The sequence below is a fragment of the Triticum urartu genome, chromosome 5A (assembly GCF_056163025.1).
Source record: "Triticum urartu cultivar PI428250 chromosome 5A, HENAU_Tu73, whole genome shotgun sequence".
NCBI classification, from domain to species: Eukaryota; Viridiplantae; Streptophyta; class Magnoliopsida; order Poales; family Poaceae; genus Triticum; species Triticum urartu.
The window spans coordinates 305,008,952-305,029,371 of record NC_141877.1 but is presented as its reverse complement, the minus strand read 5'-3'; the positions used below and the strand labels follow the sequence as shown (position 1 = coordinate 305,029,371).

The 20,420-nt window shown below is 45.3% G+C and overlaps 1 long non-coding RNA gene and 1 pseudogene across 1 annotated transcript; one reads left to right on the top strand and one right to left on the bottom strand.

Moving 5' to 3' along the window:
• Nucleotides 1–207: 207 nt before the first annotated feature.
• LOC147971152 (uncharacterized) lies at nt 208–2,179 on the top strand (annotated as a pseudogene).
• Nucleotides 2,180–7,821: 5,642 nt separating this feature from the next.
• Nucleotides 7,822–18,139, bottom strand: LOC147971151 (uncharacterized). Its single transcript, XR_015604553.1, has 3 exons — nt 17,825–18,139; nt 17,209–17,321; nt 7,822–15,989 (listed from the first exon to the last, which is right to left on the bottom strand). It is a non-coding gene; the product is annotated as an uncharacterized LOC147971151 (long non-coding RNA).
• Between the last annotated feature and the right edge of the window lie 2,281 nt (nt 18,140–20,420).

Genomic DNA, 20,420 nt, shown 5'->3' with positions numbered 1-20,420 from the left:
ACTATGAAAACATGTGTTGTTGATGCTGTTTTTGTGTTGTCTGCTGTTATTACTTGAATTTGATGGTACCATGGTGTTTTTGATCTTAGAATACTCCAAATCTGAAGAAAAATGATGTTGTTGATCTTAGAATACTCTTTTTGTGTGTGTGTATTCTTGTTATGGTACCATGGTGTACTCATCTTTCGTCATTGATGGCAGGAACACATGAATATGGATTTGAACTTGATGCCTCAAGAGGAAGAACATGAAACCATTGATTTGAACTTGATGCCTCAAGAGGAAGACGATGAAGGTATTAATTTGAATTGGATCCCTGAAAAAGAGGAACCTCAAGTGGAAGAGAATGTAGCTATGGATTTGAACTTGATGCCTCAAGAGGAAGACGATGAAGATATGAATTGGATGCCTCAAGAAGATGAAGGAAAAGAGGATGAAGCTCAAGAGGAAGAGGATGAAGTTATGAATTGGATACTTCAAGAGAAGAGAAGAGAATTGTCAGATAAGGAGAGGCATGGTGTTTACTTTGCCTTGCTGGTAATCAAGCTCAGAGATGGGTCTGTTCAACCAGATGACAAGCTGCTAGTCTCAAACCTGTTAGACATAAGTGTACGATCTGTTGAAAGAATCTGGGAAGAGGCTAAAAAGCAAATTGCCGATGGCAAAGAAGTAGATGTCTCAAGCAAGAAGCCAGGAAGATCTGGCCGAAAGAGAAAGGAGCTGGATCTAGAGAGGACCTCAACAATCGCACTGAATAAAATAAGAACAATTCGATCTCTGGCACGGTCTCTAGGTGTGGCCCGATCGACCCTACATAAGAGGTTCCAGTTGAATGAGCTCAACCGCATCACAAGCACCGTGAAGCCTCACCTCAAGCTAGAGAACAAGCTTGCGAGATTGAAATTTTGTATGTCCATGGTCGATGACAATTCAATCTCAACTTCTCGGGCTATGTTAAAACCAATGACGAATATGGTTCACATCGATGAGAAGTGGTTTGACATGACGAGAGTGAAGAATAGTTACTATGTACTTCCAGGAGAACCTGAACCGAAGTGCACCGTGTCAAACACTCACAACATTGGGAAGGTAATGTTCCTAACAGCTGTTGCCAGGCCTCGATATAACAATGAGGGGGAGCTAACATTCGATGGGAAGATCGGCATTTGGGCATTCGTCGAAGAGACTGAGGCGAAGCGGACAAGTCAGAACAGAAAAAAGGGAACAAAAGTGTTGACATTAGTGAAAGTAACCAGGCCAGTGTGCAGAGATTATCTAATCAATAAGGTTATCCCGGCAATTCAGGATAAGTGGCCTGACGATGATGAGGGAGCAACAATATTCATCCAACAGGATAACACAAAGCCTCATGTCCTTCCCAATGATGTAGCTTTCCGAGAAGCTGTGGAACAAACTGATCTTGACATCTGATTGCTACAACAGCCCCCAAATAACCCTGAGTTAAATTGTTTGGACCTCTGCTTCCATAACTCTCTCCAGTCTCTAACCGACTGTAGGTCACCTACAAACATCAAGGAACTGGTACAGGGTGTGGAAGAGGAATTCGAGAACTACGATCCCGACAAGTTGCATAGAAGCTTTATCACATTAGAAGCAGTTATGTTTGAAGTTATGAAAGACAAAGGAGGAAATCAATATAAGTTGCCCCACTTGCACAAGGATCGCGTTCAGAATGCTGGAATGGAAATAACCGGTGTATATTGCGGCAGTCGGGTAGTTGTTGATACTAGGGCCCTTATAGAAGAAATGAAAATTGCAATAGGAAAAGAAAATGAAAGGAAAGAATTAGATAGAGAAGGGAAAATAAAGAAAAGTAAAGGTAAGGGAAGGGAAGAAGTGGCCAGAGAAAGGAAAAGAATGTAGTCAAGAGGGGGCAAAGAGACCCTTATGTCATGTAGTCAGGTGCTCCTTGTGTATGTATTATGTAATCTTATGTCAAGAGGGGACAAAGATGCCCTTATGTCATGTCCTTATGTATACCTTGTCTAACCCTTGTATATCAACTCCTTGTTGGAATTTATTGGAATTATCTGGGTGATTTGGATTAATTGAATTATCTGGGTTATTTGAATTAATTTGGGTTATTTGGATTTATTTGAATTATTTGAATTGATGGATTAATTTTAGTTATTTGAATTAATTTGGGTTAGTGGACTGAAATTTTTTCTTGACAACTACAACAACTAATGAGGCAAGCAAGGCCTTTGCTAAACCCATATCATCAGTAGATGATATGGTCTATTTAGTTAAGAGGATGACAAGAAATAAAAGGACAGTGGATGACAAGAAATCGCTTCTATTTAGTTAAGAGGTCCATTTCATGCTATCAAGGACACTTCCAGTTTTTCTTTAGTTTCATCAAAGGTTCATCAATACAGATGCTAAAATCTAGCATATCTCATGGAATGGATCAGCTAAAAGCCTAAAATAAGAAGTCTAGATAGGAACACTTAAAGACCATCTCCAGAATAGTCACACAATAATTTGCAAGAAATAATACTGTCTATACTTTACTAAATAAAATGACTTACATAACAAATAGATATACGGTAAATAAACGAGCAGTGGAGCACTTGAAAAGATAGGTTATTGCTACTGTCAAATTTGTTTCAAATAGTTTTCTGTCAACTTGTGAGTAGGAAAATGGCTTCAGAAAATTCAGTTAACTGAGACTACAGTGAATATTCAGTTTTCTATCAATTGAAATGGATCCATCCAATATTTGTAGTCCAAGTTTAAATGGGCTGCAGTCATGTCCAAGTTTAACTGAATTGATGGAGTCGAGCCTTGAGTATATTTTAGCCTTCATTGCACGCAGGGATCAACATTTTAGTGGCTTTTGAATGAACAGTTGCATGATCAGAATTCTGAAGGGAAATATGCTGTGATGGTGCTTACACTGGCTGGACTAAAGAGTGTGCGGCCTAATCCATGGTACAGGCCCAAGACATCCTAAGCCTGAAAAGATGAGTTCACCGTCAGTCATTCAGTGAGACCCAAGAACACCACAAACTTCTCTTCACTCACTGAAGTAGACTGTGTATGTGGATTGATCATCAGATAAGCATATGCATTTTCTCATTACTGTTGATACTGTTGCGGCATCACTGAAACAGTACTGAAGAACGGGTTAATGATTGAATTGTCACCTTGCGCTCGGGGTCGGCGTACAAGCTATCCACAGGAAATGGCAGCTGCAATGCAATCATCCTAGATAACTGTCAGCTCCATGCTCAGAAAAGAAGCAGAACAATTGCAAAGTGACATTGGGATGGTCTGATCAAACTGAATCTCATCAAGACAACCACATCTGCAAACAGTCTACCACCTCCTCCCTCAATTGGAACATTGCACGAACTCAACAAAGCCCTCTTGGTTGCCGTTGGCATAGTCTTCTTGGAGTACTAGCAGAAGTGAAATTCAGTGGTACATCTCACATTCAGTGAAGTGGTTCATAAACTAGTGGTTCAGTAAACATAGAGTAGTGGAGAAAATTCAGTAAAAATGGAGTAAATTCAGTAAACATAGAGTAGAGAAGAGAGGTTGAGACCCAGGCAGTAGGACCTGGAGATGATCTGCAGTAGTGGAGAAAACATGTAGCCGCCACCGCTATTGCCAAGTGAGCAAGTGCGACCCACTTGTGTCGTGGATAGCCCAGCCGCGGTGTCGCGGGCACGGGTCTTCCACCAGAGAAACAGCAAAGAAGACGCCGCCGCGATCGTATTCCTTGTGGACCTGTCGTCGTCGTCTTCCAGGCTCGCAAATCGACGGCCTTTAGCTTGCCGTCGTCATTGGGCTCGTCGGCGTTTAGCTTGCTGCATCTCCTGTCGTCATCGGGCTTGTCGGCCTCGTCACCCTTTAGGTTGTTGGTGGTGGTCCGAATCCAGTGCCTCCGGGCTCGCCGACGCCGGTTCTGACGCAGCCGGAGCAGAGCATGGCGGTAGCTGGGGAAATCGAAGGTTTTTTTGAGGAAGGGGGAAGCTTGGGGAGGCAGGCGAGTGGCAGCTGCGGTGGCGGAGCAGGAGGCAGCTGCGGCGGGGGAGCGGGGGAGCAGGGCAGTTGCAGTGTCGGGGAGCAGCGCAGCTGCGGCTTTTGTCTGGAGGAGGAGGACGAGGGAGCGCGGGTTTGGTCGGGAGAAACCAGATGTTTTTTTGCAAATTTGCCCTTGCGACATGTTTTTCGGGACGGAGGGAGTAGTAAATAGTATTGTTATCTGAACCGATTCTCAAAATTTCCAGAACTGGAATTGTATTATTGGAAAAATCGGACGTGACCATTGTTTTAGCTTATTTTACTAATTCCTGCAATACAGGGATCATAGTGAAAAATAGCCAAAGTGATAAGATTCCCCAATCTTTCTTATGTGTGGACGCTGGGGTTCTCCCGTGCGAGTCCTCAATGGACGCTGCTACCACTTAGAGACGACGACGACGCGCCGGACATCGAGGGCCTCCGCGGCCGCCCCTGCGGGCGTTGCTAGCCGGAAGCCACCGCTTGGCTTGGAGAGGCTTGTTGCGCCGTGGGCGTTGCCATGCTGGGCACCGGCCGTTGGCCGCTGCCGCTGCTGGCGCTAGGCGGCTGGCCGCCTCATCGAAAAGATGCAGGCCAAGGCTCGTCGGAGCCCATGCTCCAGGGCTGCGGCCGGGGCGGCGACGACACGACCAAAGAGGCGGCCGAAGCGCAGACCCATGCGGCTGCTCGAGCTCGCGGCCATCTCCGGCTGTGGCGGGGTGGTGGTGTCGGCGTTCTCCATCCCTACTCCAAGGCGGACAACGCTGGAGGGGGTGGAGGCGAGCCTAGGCGGTTGGTGCAGACGCGGCGGCGGCCACTCAAGGCCGGGCGGCCGCGGGCACGGCCGGGCAGAGAGCGGCCATGACCAGGCGCGTGCGCAGGCGGCGAGGCCACCACGCAAGAGGGCGCGGCCACAACTTTGGCTACAACCGAGCGCGCGGGCATGGAGTCGTCAGCCGTTGGCGGAGGCGGAAGAGGGCCGAGGCGGCGAGCACCGTCTCGGTGCAGTTGGCGTTGTGGCCATGCCATGCGGCGCGGTGGCCGCGTCTGACAGCGCGGTGGCCGGGTCCTGCGACGTGGTGGCCACGGCCTGGTGCGGGCTCGGGCGGAGCACGGGTGGGTGCAGCGTAGGTAGCGGCCATGCCGCCGGCGAGCGCGGCGCACAGCCGGGCGTGGGACGCGTCGCGGCGCGGGGCCTGAGGCGTCCTGCACCTTCGCTCAGAGAAGAGCGTGCTGATAACGTGGAACAGACACGATCGAGAGATGCGACTGTTCGTAGAGGTGCAAGGGAGAGGCACGACGGTTGCTAATGCAACCGACGTAAAAATTACAATGGGAGGATTATCTCTTTAAAACCTATTAATTTTAATCCTAACAACTTAGATGTGCAACACACAAAGTAATGTATATCTTCAATCAATGAAGACATACATTATAAGTGTGAATACATTAATGCGGAATTTGACTTCGGAGCGCCACGGTAATTGTGCGGCGTGTCTGGGTCTAATACTTTCTATACGGTGGGTAACGCCACCATCCAATTCTTGTTTGGTGTGTTTCAGTGGAGTCCTGATTGCATAGTCTTCGCATTTGGTTTGTCTTCAACACTGATTTGGTGTCATGTTTATCTTCACAGGGTTGAGTTGGTCTAATATATATATATAGTGTTACTATTCATCACCCAGGGTGCAGAATAAGTTATTCTTCACCCGATGTAATCTTACGATCATTTCATAATTAAATTACGTTTGAAAATTCAAATAGTTACATGTCTATTGATTCACTACGTAAAATTTGACATAAGAAAATAAAAATATAGGTCATAAGACAAGAAAATCTGCAGTTTATGTGTATTTTACACTATGTTTTTACGTTTGTAATTTTACATAACATAAAATATTTTTTACGGCGATTATATATTTTCTTATGGTCTCTTTTTGCGTCGGAAATAAGACAAAACTTACGGAACGTAAAATTACGGTGCATTGATGGTAAAATAGAGGGGGGTGAAAAATAACTATTCCTCACCCAGGGTGACGAATAACGCGACCCTATACCCTATATATATTATATATATATATACATACATACATATATACATGTTCTGTCCTCTACAACATTCACTTATAGCTATGTCTTCATGATTGAATTTTTTTTCTGAACTAAGTGAATGTGATCAGACCCTAACCTCTTATATGCTTCTACCTCAAACTCTATCTGTCCAAATTATATGCATTCTATTGAAACCTGTCATTTCCCTTCTCTAAGTCCTTGTCAGCTGAAGACAAAGAGACAAATGTTTAAATCTGTTTTTAATGCCATATCTGAGGGAGTCCTGGATTAGGGGGTCCTCGGACGGCCGGGCTATATACTTTAGCCGGACTATTGGACTATGAAGATACAAGATTGAAGACTTCGTCCCGTGTCCGGATGAGACTCTCCTTGGCGTGGAAGGCAAGCTTGACAATACGGATATATAGATCTCCTCCCTTGTAACCGACCTTGTGTAACCCTAGCCCCCTCCGATGTCTATATAAACCAGAGGGTTTAGTCCATAGGACAACAACAATCATACCATAGGCTAGCTTCTAGGGTTTAGCCTCTACGATCTCGTGGTAGATCAACTCTTGTAATACTCATATCATCAAGATCAATCAAGCAGGAAGTAGGGTATTACCTCCATCGAGAGGGCCCGAACCTGGGTAAACATCGTGTCCCCCGCCGCCTGTTACCATCCGCCTTAGACGCACAGTTTGGGACCCCCTATCCGAGATTCGCCGGTTTTGACACCGACATTGGTGTTTTCATTGAGAGTTCCACTGTGCCGTCACCATAAGGCTTGATGGCTCCTTCGATCATCGGCAACGATGCGATCCAAGGTGAGGTTTTCCTCCCCGGACAGATCTTCGTATTCGGCGGCTTCGCACTGCGGGCCAACTCGTTTGGCCATCCGGAGCAGATCGAGAGCTACGCCCCTGGCCATCAGGTCAAGTTTGGAGCCCATGTCAAGTGCGCCGCACAATCACGACGAGCACGACTTAGCTATGCCGTCGGACAGTGCTCGGGAGATCGCACCTGCAACTACTCCGGGCCTCAATCTGGAACAAATTGCGCCATCTGAGGACGGGTGGATGGACCCCGCCCCAGAGGCCACACTCTCAGCGGCGATAGAGCCGAATACTGACTTCACCTCCTACGAGACCCGTGTTGCCAAACTGTTGGATTCGTCCCCGCCCATGGGCTCCGGGCCGCCTGCGTCCATGCCTACCAAATCCGATTGGGCACCGATCATGGAGTTTACCTCCGCGGATATCTTCCAGCACTTGCCCTTCGGCGACGTGCTAAACTCGTTGAGGTCTCTCTCTGTCAGGAGACCCTTGGCCGAATTATGTCCGGCTAGAATGGGATGCGGATGACGAAGAAATTCGCTCCCCACCCACCACCCACTTAGTAGCCACTGTCGACGATTTAACCGACATGCTCGATTTCGTCCCCGAAGACATCGACGGAATGGACGACGATGCAGGAGACGAACAGGAACCATCGCCCACAGGGCGCTGGACAACCACTTCATCCCATGATATATATATGGTGGATACACCCAAATAAGAAAATGATGAGGAACGGGAGGATGCAACGAAGGATAACCCCCTCGAGAAGCAACTAAAGCGATGACGCAGACGCCGCTCCAAATCCCGCCTCGGCAAAAACAACGATAACAACTCAAGAAAGAATGAGACCCCGGTCGACTCCAATGCAATAGAGCAAGACGAGCCAGCGGACGGTGAACATAGTATGGAGCCACTGTCCGATCATGGCAACGCCGAGGGTAGAAATCATCAAACTGTCTCCGGAGAGGAGAATAGTCCGGATGACGATATACATACCATCCCGGAAAGGAACTTGGAACAAGAGAACCTCCACAGAAGGCTTATTGCCACCGCAAGGAGCCTTAAGAAGCAGAAACAAAGGCTTAAGGCCGCACAAAATACACTCATCAGTAGATGGAACAAAGTGCAGGACACTACGGAAAAGTACGGTGGCAGTCGCCACACAAAGAGTTACCCAAAGCGCAAGCTGCTGCCCGAATTTGATGACGAGGCCTTAGAGCCTACACAACCGAAAAATAAAACGGCCGATCGGTCAGATCGACCACCTCGCGGGCACGATAGAGCGGCTAACGAGGCCGCGCATAAGTCAGCACACAATTTACGTGAGGACTTGCATAAAAAAGATGGCATTACCAGATCCATCTACGGATCTAGGAAGCGCGCTACAACGCAGAATCAAAACCGAACACTACAACCGTCAAAACGCCATGATACATCCAAATACAGGGGTGCTGCACACCCCCTATGCTTCACTGATGAGGTACTGGATCATGAATTTCCAAAGGGATTCAAACCCGTGAACATAGAGGCGTACGACGGAACGACAGACCCTGGGGTTTGGATTGAGGACTTCATCCTCCATATCCATATGGCTCGCGGAGACGATCTCCACGCCATCAAATACCTGCCCCTCAAGTTGAAAGGACCAGCTCGGCACTGGCTAAAGAGCCTCCCCGAAAATTCAATTGGCAGTTGGGAGGAGCTTGAGGATGCTTTTAGGGCTAACTTTGAAGGGACCTATGTCCGACCTCTGGATGCAGACGACCTAAGTCATATAGTTCAACAGCCCGGAGAGTCTGTCCGAAAGCTTTGGAACAGATTTCTCACTAAGAAGAATCAAATCGTCGATTGCCCGGACGCCGAAGCCTTAGCAGCTTTCAAACACAGCGTCTGAGACGAATGGCTCTCCAGACACCTCGTCCAAGAAAAGCCAAGGACAATGGCAGCCCTAACAAGCCTCATGACCCCCTTTTGCGCGGGCGAAGATAGCTGGCTGGCCCGTAGTAGCATCAGCAACCGAGGCACATCTGAAGTCAGGGATGGCAATGGAAAACCACGACGCATTGAAAACAAGCATCGAAATAATGAAGACAGCCCAGACAACACGACGGTAAATGCCGGATTCAGGGGCTCTCAACCCGGTTAGCGGAAAAAGCCTTTCAAAGGCAACAGAGATGGACCGTCCAGCCTAAACAAGATTCTAGACAAATTATGTCAGATTCATCGCACCTCAGACAAACCTGCAAATTACACCCACAGAGAATGTTGGGTCTTTAAGCAGGCCGGCAAGTTAAACGCCGAACACAAGGGGAGGGAGACACTAAGTGAAGACGAGGATGAGCCTCGCCAGCAAAGCACTGAGGGACAAAAAAATTCCCACCAGAGGTCAAAACAGTGAACATGATTCACGTAACAAAAAGAAGGAGCAAACATGCACTCCAAGACATATGCGCCGTAGAGCCCGTCACCCCTAAGTTCAACCCTTGGTCGGCTTGCCCGGTCACTTTTGATCGTAGGGATCACCTACGAGTATCCGGCACGGAGGACTAGCTGCCTTGGTACTAGACCCAATTATCGACGGATACCATCTCACCCAAGTCCTCATGGACGGCGGCAGTAGTCTTAATCTAATATATCAGGACACAGTCTGCAAAATGGGGATAGAACCGACAAGAATCAGCCAAAGTAATACTACCTTTAAAGGAGTAATACCAGACCTAGAGGCCCGCTGTACGGGCTCTCTAGTACTAGAGGTTGTATTCGGTTCTCCCGACAACTTCCGAAGTGAAAAGTTAACCTTCGACATCGCTCCATTCCGAAGCAGCTATCAAGCACTACTCGGAAGAGCAGCTTTTGCTCGTTTTAATGCAATACCGCATTACGCTTCCCTTAAGCTTAAGATGCCCGGTCCGCGTGGCATCATCACAGCTAGCGGAAATGTTGAGCGTTCCTTACGCACGGAAGAAAGTGTGGCGGCTTCAGCAGCCGAACACTAAACGGCCTCTCCAACCAGAATAAATGATCGGTCGTCAAGACCGCGGACACGGTTAGATGAGTCCGGCACATCACTAGCTATAATAGCTTAGATAAACCTAAGATTGGTTTGACGGGTATAACCCTATAGGCGGTACCAGGGGCTTCCCGCATGTAAAAAGGACTACAGCTCGGCTCAACCTTACTTATATTGAATTTTAATGGTTTATTGAGAATAACCAATTTTTCGCATGACAACTTTCACCTAAGTTCTTCTCTTTTACATATGATAATCGTGCTACACCCTTCCAGGATACGGCACAACGGAGACACAGGCACAGACGTGCAGCAGGGACCCGCTCAAAGGTTTCTTTTTAGATTAAGACCCTGTGTAAACCTTTTTCTTTACTGTCTCTTGTTGCTTCACATCCTCCGGATACTCAGTATAACCGAGAGGGATGCTGACGTTATTGGCATTTCACCACGTCGGAATAATGCATGTACCAGGACACTCGGGGTTCATTATCAAGGGCGTTACTCAGCCAGGAATATGTTGTAAAGACCATAGGGAGTGTTCGGCGTCGCGAGTTTGGCCTTATATGCATCAACTCCGAATCATGTCTTTGGTCAAATGTTGGGTTTACCCGGCTCCCGCGTTTTGCTACCTTACATTCCACTCTATCGGCTAAGGTGGCTCCGGGAGAACTGCTGCGATTGTGCCCTGGTTCATCCGGATGAGCACCTCAGTAGAGAAAGCCGAAAACTGACTGTCATGATAAAGCGCGAGACTGGTCAATGATACGTCTCCGTCGTATCTACTTTTCCAAACACTTTGCCCTTGTTTTGGACTCTAACTTGCATGATTTGAATGGAACTAACCCGGACTGACACTGTTTTCAGCACAATTACCATGGTGTTATTTATGTGCAGAAACAAATGTTCTCGGAATAACCTGAAACTTCACGGAGCCACTTTTTGGAAAATATAAAAAATACCTGCGAAAGATGAAGGCCAGGGGGGCCACCACCTGTCCACGAGGGTGGGGGCGCGCCTGCCCTCCTAGGGCGCGCCCCTACCTCGTGGGCCCCCTGGTGCCTCTCCGACTCCAACTCCAACTCTATATATTGTGTTTCGGGGAGAAAAAAATTAGAGAGAATAAATCATTGCGTTTTACGATACGGAGCCACCGCCAAGCCCTAAAACCTTTCGGGAGGGCTGATCTGGAGTCCGTTCGGGGCTCCGGAGAGGGGAATCCGTCGCCATCGTCATCATCAACCATCCTCCATCACCAATTTCATGATGCTCACTGCCGTGCATGAGTAATTACATTGTAGGCTTGCTGGATGGTGATGGGTTGGATGAGATTTATCATGTAATTGAGTTATTTTTGTTAGGGTTTGATCCCTAGTATCCACTATGTTCTGAGATTGATGTTGCTATGACTTTGCTATGCTTAATGCTTGTCACTAGGGCCCGAGTGCCATGATTTCAGATCTGAACCTATTATGTTTTCATCAATATATGAGAGTTCTTGATCCTATCTTGCAAGTCTATATTCACCTATTATGTGTTATGATCCATTAACCCCGAAGTGACAATAATCGGGATACTTGCCGGTGATGACCGTAGTTTGAGGAGTTCATGTATTCACTATGTGTTAATGCTTTGTTCCGGTACTCTATTAATAGGAGGCCTTAATATCCCTTAGTTTTTGTAAGGACCCCGCTGCCACGGGAGGGTAGGACAAAAGATGTCATGCAAGTTCTTTTCCATAAGCACGTATGACTATATTCGGAATACATGCCTACATTACATTGATGAACTGGAGCTAGTTATGTGTCACCCTAGGTTATGACTGTTACATGATGAACCGCATCCGACATAATTCTCCATCACTGATCCATTGCCTACGAGCTTTCCATATATTGTTCTTCTCTTATTTACTTTTCTGTTGCTATTGCTATCATCACTACAAAATACCAAAAACATTACTTTTACTACTGTTACCTTTTGCTACCGTTACCACTACTATCTTATTACCTTGCTACTAAACACTTTGCTGCAGATATTAAGTTTCCAGGTGTGGTTGAATTGACAACTCAGCTGCTAATACTTGAGGATATTCTTTGGACCCCTTGTGTCTAATCAATAAATTTGGGTTGAATACTCTATCCTCGAAAACTGTTGCGACCCCCTATACTTGTGGGTTATCAAGACTATTTTCCGGTGCCGTTGCCGGGGAGCATAGCTCTATTCTTTGAGTCACTTGGGATATATATCTGCTTATCATTATGAAGAACTTGAGAGATCCAAAAACCAAGATCTATCCCTCAACTACGAGGGGAGGTAAGGAACTGCCATCTAGCTCTGCACTTGATTCACCTTCTGTTTTGAGTAAGCTTGCGACACCTACACCTGCTTCTGCTATTCGTTCTGATATGTCGCATGTTATTGATGATGCCACTTCTGCTATGCATGATACTTATGATGAAACTACTTCTATGCCTGATACTACTGTGCCACTTAGTGATTTTCTTGATAAACAAATTGCTAGGGCTAGAGAGATTGAAAATATTGAATCTGATAATACTGATGAAAGTGATGATGAAGAATCACTTGTTATTCCTAAGGGTTATGTTTTTGATCAAGAAGCTTCTTTAGCTATTTTAGCTTGCAAAGATAGTTATGAACTCAAAAGGTTATTAGCTAAATGGAATAAGCAATATCTAAATGCTAGAATGAAACCTGACCCTGCTTTTGCTACTTCACCTATCTGTGTTATTGATAAGGATTATGAATTCTCTGTTGATCCTGATATAATTACTTTGGTTGAATCTGATCCTTTTCATGGTTATGAATCTGAAACTGTTGTGGCACATCTTACTAAACTGAATGATATAGCCACCCTGTTCACTAAAGATGAGAGAACTCGTTACTTTTACATCCTTAAAATATTTCCGTTCTCATTAAAGGGTGATGCTAAGACATGGTTTAATTCTCTTGATCCTAGTTGTGTGCGTAGTCCCCAGGATATGATTTATTACTTCTCTGCTAAATATTTCCCTGCTCATAAGAAACAAGCTGCTTTAAGGGATATATATAATTTTGTGCAAATTGAAGAAGAGAGTCTCCCACAAGCTTGGGGGAGGCTTCTCCAATTACTTAATTCTTTGCCTGGTCATCCTCTTAAGAAAAATGAAATACTTAATATCTTTTATAATGGACTAACCGATGCCTCCAGAGATTACCTAGATAGTTGTGCTGGTTCTGTTTTCAGGGAAAGAACACCGGATGAAGTTGAAATTCTATTGAATAATATGTTGGCAAATTAAAATAATTGGACACCTCCGGAGCCAGTTCCTGAGCCTATTCCTAAACCAACTCCGAAGAAGAGGGGTATTCTATTTCTCAGTCCTGAAGATATGCAAGAGGCAAATAAATCTATGAAAGAAAAAGGTATTAAAGCTGAAGATGTTAAGAATTCCCCTACTATTGAAGAAATACATGGTCTTAATTTACCGCCTGTTGAAGAAATATATGATCTTAATCCTTTACCTATTGAAGAAACTCATGGTCTTGATAACCCGACACAGGTAGTAAAGGTAAATTCTCTCTATAGATATGATAAAGCTGAAATCCCATTTACTAAGTTTGCTAGCCCATGCTTAGATGAGTTTGATAAATTTATGGCTAAGCAAGAAGATTTTAATGCTTATTTTGGTAGAGAATTGAAATACAATTCAAATATGCTTGAACACTTGGGTGATTATATGGCTAATGTCAAAGGTGAACTTAAACTTATTAGTAAACATGCTTCTATGGTTACCACTCAAGTAGAACAAGTACTTAAGGCTCAAAATGATTTTCTCAATGAATTGAATAGTAAGAATAATGATAATGCTATTAGAGTTATGACTAGAGGTGGTAGAATGACTCAGGAACCTTTGTATCATGAAGGCCATCCTAAAAGAATTGAGCAAGATTCTCAGAGAAATAATATAGATGCACCTAGTCCTTCTAAAAAGAAGAAAAAGAAAAATGATAGGACCTTGCATGCTTCTAGTGAACCTATTACTGAAACACCTGAGAATCCAAATGATATCTCTATTTCTGATGCTGAAACACAATCTGGTAATGAACCTGAAACTAGTGATAATGTTAATGATAATGTTATTAATGATGCTCAACCTAGTAATGATAATGATATAGAAATTGAACCCATTGTTGATCTTGATAACCCACAATCAAAGAATGAATGTTACGATAAAAAATACTTTGTTGCTAGGAAACATGGTAAAGAAAGAGAGCCTTGGGTTCAGAACCCCATGCTTTTTCCTCCCAAACCATCCAAGAAAAAGGATGATGAGGATTTCGAGCGCTTTGCTGAAATGATTAGACCTATTGTAACACCCATGATGCGACTATATCTCCCACGTGTCGGAGCACGACTTAGAGGCATAACCGCATAGTAGGCATGTCGCAAAAGGGGTAATCTTTACACATCCCATGTACTGAATATGAAAGGGATAAAGAGTTGGCTTACAATCGCCACTTCACACAATACATAAATATAGCACTACACCATCCAGAATACAATCAATGTCCGACTACGGAACCAAATAAAAGAAGACCACCCCTAATGCTACAGATCCCCGATCGCCCCAACTGGGCTCCACTACTGATCAACTGGAAACGAAACAATACAACAAACACGACCTTCATCAAGCTCCTCCTTGAGCTCGGTTGCGTCACCCGCAACTGGTTTTGGAAGTAATCTGTGAGTCATAGGGACTCAGCAATCTCACACCCTCGCGATCAAAGACTATTTAAGCTTATGGGTAGGTAAAAGGTATGAGGTGGAGCTGCAGCAAGCACTAGCATATATGGTGGCTAACATACGCAAATGAGAGCGAGAAGAGAAGGCAAAGCACGTTCGAGAATCTATGATCAAGAAGTGATCCTAGAAATACTTACGTTCAAGCATAACTCCAACACCGTGTTCACTTCCCGGACTCCGCCGGAAAGAGACCATCACGGCTACACACGCGGTTGATGCATTTTAATTAAGTTAAGTGTCAAGTTCTCTACAACCGGACATTAACAAATTCCCATCTACCCATAACCGCAGGCACGGCTTTCGAAAGTTCAAACCCTGCAGGGGTGTCCCAACTTAGCCCATCACAAGCTCTCATGGTCAATGAAGGATATTCCTTCTCCCAGGAAGACCCGATCAGGCTCGGAATCCCGGTTACAAGACATTTCGACAATGGTAAAACAAGACCTGCAAAGCTGCCCGGATGTGCCGACAAATCCCGATAGGAGCTGCACATATCTCGTTCTCAGGGCACACCGGATGAGCGCTCCGTACAGCTAAAACCAAACCTCGAGTTTCCCCGAGGGGGCGCTGCAAAGGACTCTGGTTTGGACCAACACTCATAGGAGCACTGGCCTGGGGGGGTTAAAATAAAGATGACCCTCAGGCTCTGGAAACCCAAGGGAAAAAGGCTAGGTTGTTAGTGCAAATGTAAAACCAAGGTTGGGCCTTGCTGGAGGAGTTTTATTCAAGGCGAACTGTCAAGGGGTTCCCATTATAACCCAACCGCGTAAGGAACGCAAAATCAAGGAACATAACACCGGTATGACGGAAACTAGGGCGGCAAGAGTGGAACAAAACACCAGGCATAAGGCCGAGCCTTCCACCCTTTACCAAGTATATAGATGCATTAATTAAATAAGAGATATTGTGATATCCCAACAATAACCATGTTCCAACAAGGAACAAACTCCAATCTTCACCTGCAACTAACAACGCTATAAGAGGGGCTGAGCAAAGCGGTAACCTAGCCAAACAACGGTTTGCTAAGACAATGTGGGTTAGAGGCTTGTCATGGCAATATGGGAGGCATGATAAAGCATGTGGTAGGTATCGCGGCATAAGCATAGCAAAAGAGCGAGCAACTAGCAAGCAAAGATAGAAGTGATTTCGAGGGTATGGTCATCTTGCCTGAGATCCCGCAAGGAAGAAGAACGATTCCATGAAGAAGATAAACAGACGTAGTCGAATGGATCCTCACAAATACGACGTTATCGGAACTAACCCGAAGAAGCACAACCGGAAAGAAGCAAACAACATAGTAAACAAACAAGCATAACATGACATGATGCACCACCAAGTATGATGCATATCAAGATTAAATGTTGTTAACATGGCAAGAGGTGAAGCATATGCAAAGTACCTATTTAGGCAAGTTTAAATGAGGCCGGAAACACAAACAACCATTCCGGAAAATCCCCATATGCATATTTCAAATTTGGTACTGTTCTGCATAAACCATATTTTAGAGTTGTTAAACAGCAAAAGTATGTGCATCATGTTAATCGATGCATTTTTGTAGACAAGTTACATATAAAGTTTATTAGATTCGGAGCTACGGTTATTAAGTTATGAAATCAACCATTTTAACATGACCTATGTGCAAAAATAATGCAAACAACAAGATTAAATATTTTAACATGGATGAAAGCTGGATATTGTGAAACTAGATAAAATTGTAAACATTTTACATGTATTGTTTGTTTAATTTGGATGCATGCATATTTGCTTATTAACAATACAAAACAGTGGCATTCCCTGTAAATATGCATGCACTGGAAAATGCAAAAATCACAGAGCAAAAAAAATATGTATGGGCCGGATTGCAGCGCAGTGCAGCGGCCCAGAAGAGAATGAGGCCTAAGTGGCTGTGTGCCAAAAGAAATTGAAAACAGAGCAAAAACTATGGTGCCTGGGATTCGAACCCCAGACCCCATGGCTGGATAGTGGCCGTGCTAGCCACTCGGCTAGCTATGTGTTCATGATGCAAAGGGAGATCAGCAGGGAATAAAGCATATGGGCAACACGCGACCAGGACCCAAACTGAAGCGCTGACCACTGCAATGGATGAGTGTTTATGGCACAAGGAGGGCTCGGTCCAAGATGAAACAGTTGTGCGTGTGTGTGAAATAACAGAAACAACATAAAAAGAAAAAAAGGAGGGGCGCTGGGAGTGAACCCAGGTCCTCTTGGTGTAGCTGAACATAACTATCCAGAGGGTAAACGAGTGGATGATGCTCCAAATCAGTCCAAAGGCAAATTACGGAGAATAAGAGCTGATCCTCTGAAGATGCAGAATTGCAGAAAAAAGGATGCAGCCGTGGGGATTTGAACCCTGGTCGTCTAGGTGTCAACGAACTGGGCTAACCAGTAGGAGCTGAACTAAATTTGAATACAGTTAACAGAAGAACACTAACTGAACCAATAGCTCGAGCGAACCTGACCAAACAACAGAAACAAGCGGCCGGCCTTGGTTGTGCTTGCGATGGAGCTCGACAGCGAGCAGTAGGTGCTCGCCTGGGTGCCTTGGGGCCGCGCGGGGGTGCGGAATCCTGCAAGGAAGGATGCTAGGGGACGAGCGCATGCATGCTCGCATGTGAGGTTGTGCGCAGGCATGATCCTGAGGCCATGGCGGCGAAGTACGTCGAGTCATGAGCTACAGGGGAGATATGCAAGGCACGCGGACGAGGTGGGCGTGCTGCTGTGCATGATGCGGCTATGCGCATGAATGTGCGTTGGGAGAGGCGTGCATGTGTGCTGCGAGCGCGTGGGAACAAGGGCGAAGACACCATGGATGAAGAAGCTACAGCGAGCATGGTGCAGGTGTGTGGGTACGTGCAGAGGCGTGGTGCTCGGGTGCTTGAGCGCGTGAGGTTGTGGCTTGCGTGCTCGCACGTACGATCGTGCATGTGTGTGCATAGGAGCGGGCGGAACAGAGACGACACTCGTGACCATTCCGCAACAGAGCATGGTGGCTGGGGTTTGGCATGGATGGATCGGCTCCTAAAGGACGAATATGAGGCGGGAAAAGGGCTTGGGCGACACGGCTGCTCACCTAGTGCCCACAGGACAAGAAGTTGTGGCCGTGGAGATGAAGGAGATGGCGCAATGATGTGCGGAACTTGCCGGTCTTCGGGTCCAGGAAGAAGAGGAAGAAGATGGGTCGGGGAAGTCGATCCAGAGGCTGTAGAGGTGCGTGCGTGGACGTAGTTGAAGAAGTGGGTCTTCGGGGATCTCTCCACGGTGGCCGGAGGGTCGGAGGTGCAGCGAGGAAGCTACCCCGAGCTCGAGCTCTTGCTCGCTCGGGTCATGGCGGCCGCAGTGAAGGCGTGGGCGTGGAGACTTACCTAGGCGGCATTGAGGGAAGGAGAGGGTCTGAAAGGATAGAGGAGAGGCCAGGGTAGGGTTTGGACATGATTTATAGGGGCCAGGGGCGCCGGGCGGCCGTCAAATCATCGGGCGTGCCGACGTGGCTCCTCTAGATGGCCTGCCGTACAGGAGGACGAAGCTCCTGTCGCTTGCGGGCTAGCTGGGCTGCGGGAGGCTGGCTGGGCCGGTTCAGGAGGGAAGAGGCCCAGGTGGCTGCGAGTAAGTTCAGCCTTTTCCTTTTCATATTTTTCTGCCTATTAAATAAACAGCCAACAAAAGAGAAAGGCCAGGGATATTGGGTAAGAAATAGAAAGAAGTATGGATACATATGGACTCCTGGAATTATGCACCATTTTATAAAATTGGTTTGAGCATTTTTAGAGGTAGAAAAATAAAACAAGTTTGAATAAAATTCAAACTTGAGGCATTTTTGAACCTAACCAAAACAACTCCGAAAAGGTTGAATCTTGACAGAGAGGTATAAGACATGGTGCATGATTCATTGACAAAGATTGAACATTAATGGAGAAGGAAGAAATGGCACTTGCATCAAGGAAGGAATAATAAGTAATGGGGAGGTGATGATGCATGGGTCAAATGCATAGCCGAGCAACATTACAAACATAATGCAAGCACAACGAGATGAATACCACAATGCACATGATGAATGCAAAACGACAAGAGGCACAAATGCAATGTGACAATGGTGAGCATGTCAATGCAATATAACCAAAATATGACCATGATGCAAGAAACAAAATATGACAATGGCACCATCAAGATCATGGCAACAAACAATTGGAACACCCAACCTCGACGAAATAAAAGGAAGGTAACTAGAGCATCGGTCTCGGGGCATTACACCTATGTTTTTGCGTATGTGATTAACTGATATGCTCAAAACAAATCCTTATGCTAAGTACATGAAAGATATTATTACAAATAAAAGAAAGATACCAGAAGCTGAAATTTCCACCATGCTTGCTAATTATACTTTTAAAGGTGGAATACCAAAGAAACTTGGCGATCCAAGAGTACTCACTATACCATGCTCCATTAAAAGAAACTATGTTAAAACTGCTTTATGTGATCTTGGAGCCGGTGTTAGTGTTATGCCTCTCTCTTTATATCGTAGACTTGATTTGAATAAGTTGACACCTACTGAAACATCTTTGCAAATGGCTGATAAATCAACTGGTATACCTGTTGGTATTTGTGAGGATGTGCCTGTTGTAGTTGCAAACGTTACTATTTTAACGGACTTTGTTATTCTTGATATTCCCGAGGACGATAGTATGTCTATTATTCTTGGAAGACCCTTTTCGAATACTGCAGGGGCTGTTATTGATTGCACTAAAGGCAATGTCACTTTTCATGTTAATGGTAATGAGCATACGGTACACTTTCCGAGGAAACAACCTCAAGTTCATAGTATCAACTCTATTGGAAAGATTCCATCGATTATATTTGGAGGTTTTGAATTTCCTCTTCCTACTGTCAAGAAGAAATATGATATTCTTATTATTGGGGATGTGCATATTCCCGTTGAGGTAACATAGTGTTATTCGAAATTTCTTCGGTTCCATGTTATTCGAAATGAGTTCGTTAACAAGACCTAATCAACCTTGTTAGTGGATTCCTTTTGATGATCATGAGATGGATGAAACTAAAAGGCACAACCTTCTGTACCCTCCTTTTACTTTCTGTTATTTATATTAAATAAAATAAAATAGTATTTTTCTGTCTGTTATCTGATTATCCGTGCAATATAAAAATACCCTGAAAATAAAAGTTCTCCAAATGCCTTGAAATTTGAATATGATTTTTTTAGAATATTTGAGAATATTTGGCACTGAGAACACAGCAGGGGGGTCATCCACCTGGCCACGAGGGTGGAGGGCGCGCCCCCCTGCCTCGTGGGCCCACGATGGCCCTCCTCCACTTATCCTTTCACCCATACACTTCTTATTCCTTCCACAAACACGAATAACCAGCTCAAACCCGAGTCCAAGCTCGTTTTGCTGCCATTTTCGATCTCCTTGCTCAAAGCACCTCTCACAAAACTGCTTGGGGAGATTGTTCCTTGGTATGTGACTCCTCCATGGGTGCAATTAGTTTTTGTTCTAGTGCTTTATTCATTGCAAATTTTTGCTGCTTGGGTGACCCTGTTCTTGAGCTTGCATGTCAAATTTATATGGTCAAAAGTAGTTTTGATGCATGATATAGGCTCTAGGCACTTGTATGAGTAGTTGCTATCAATATTATTATTGAGTTTGGTTTAC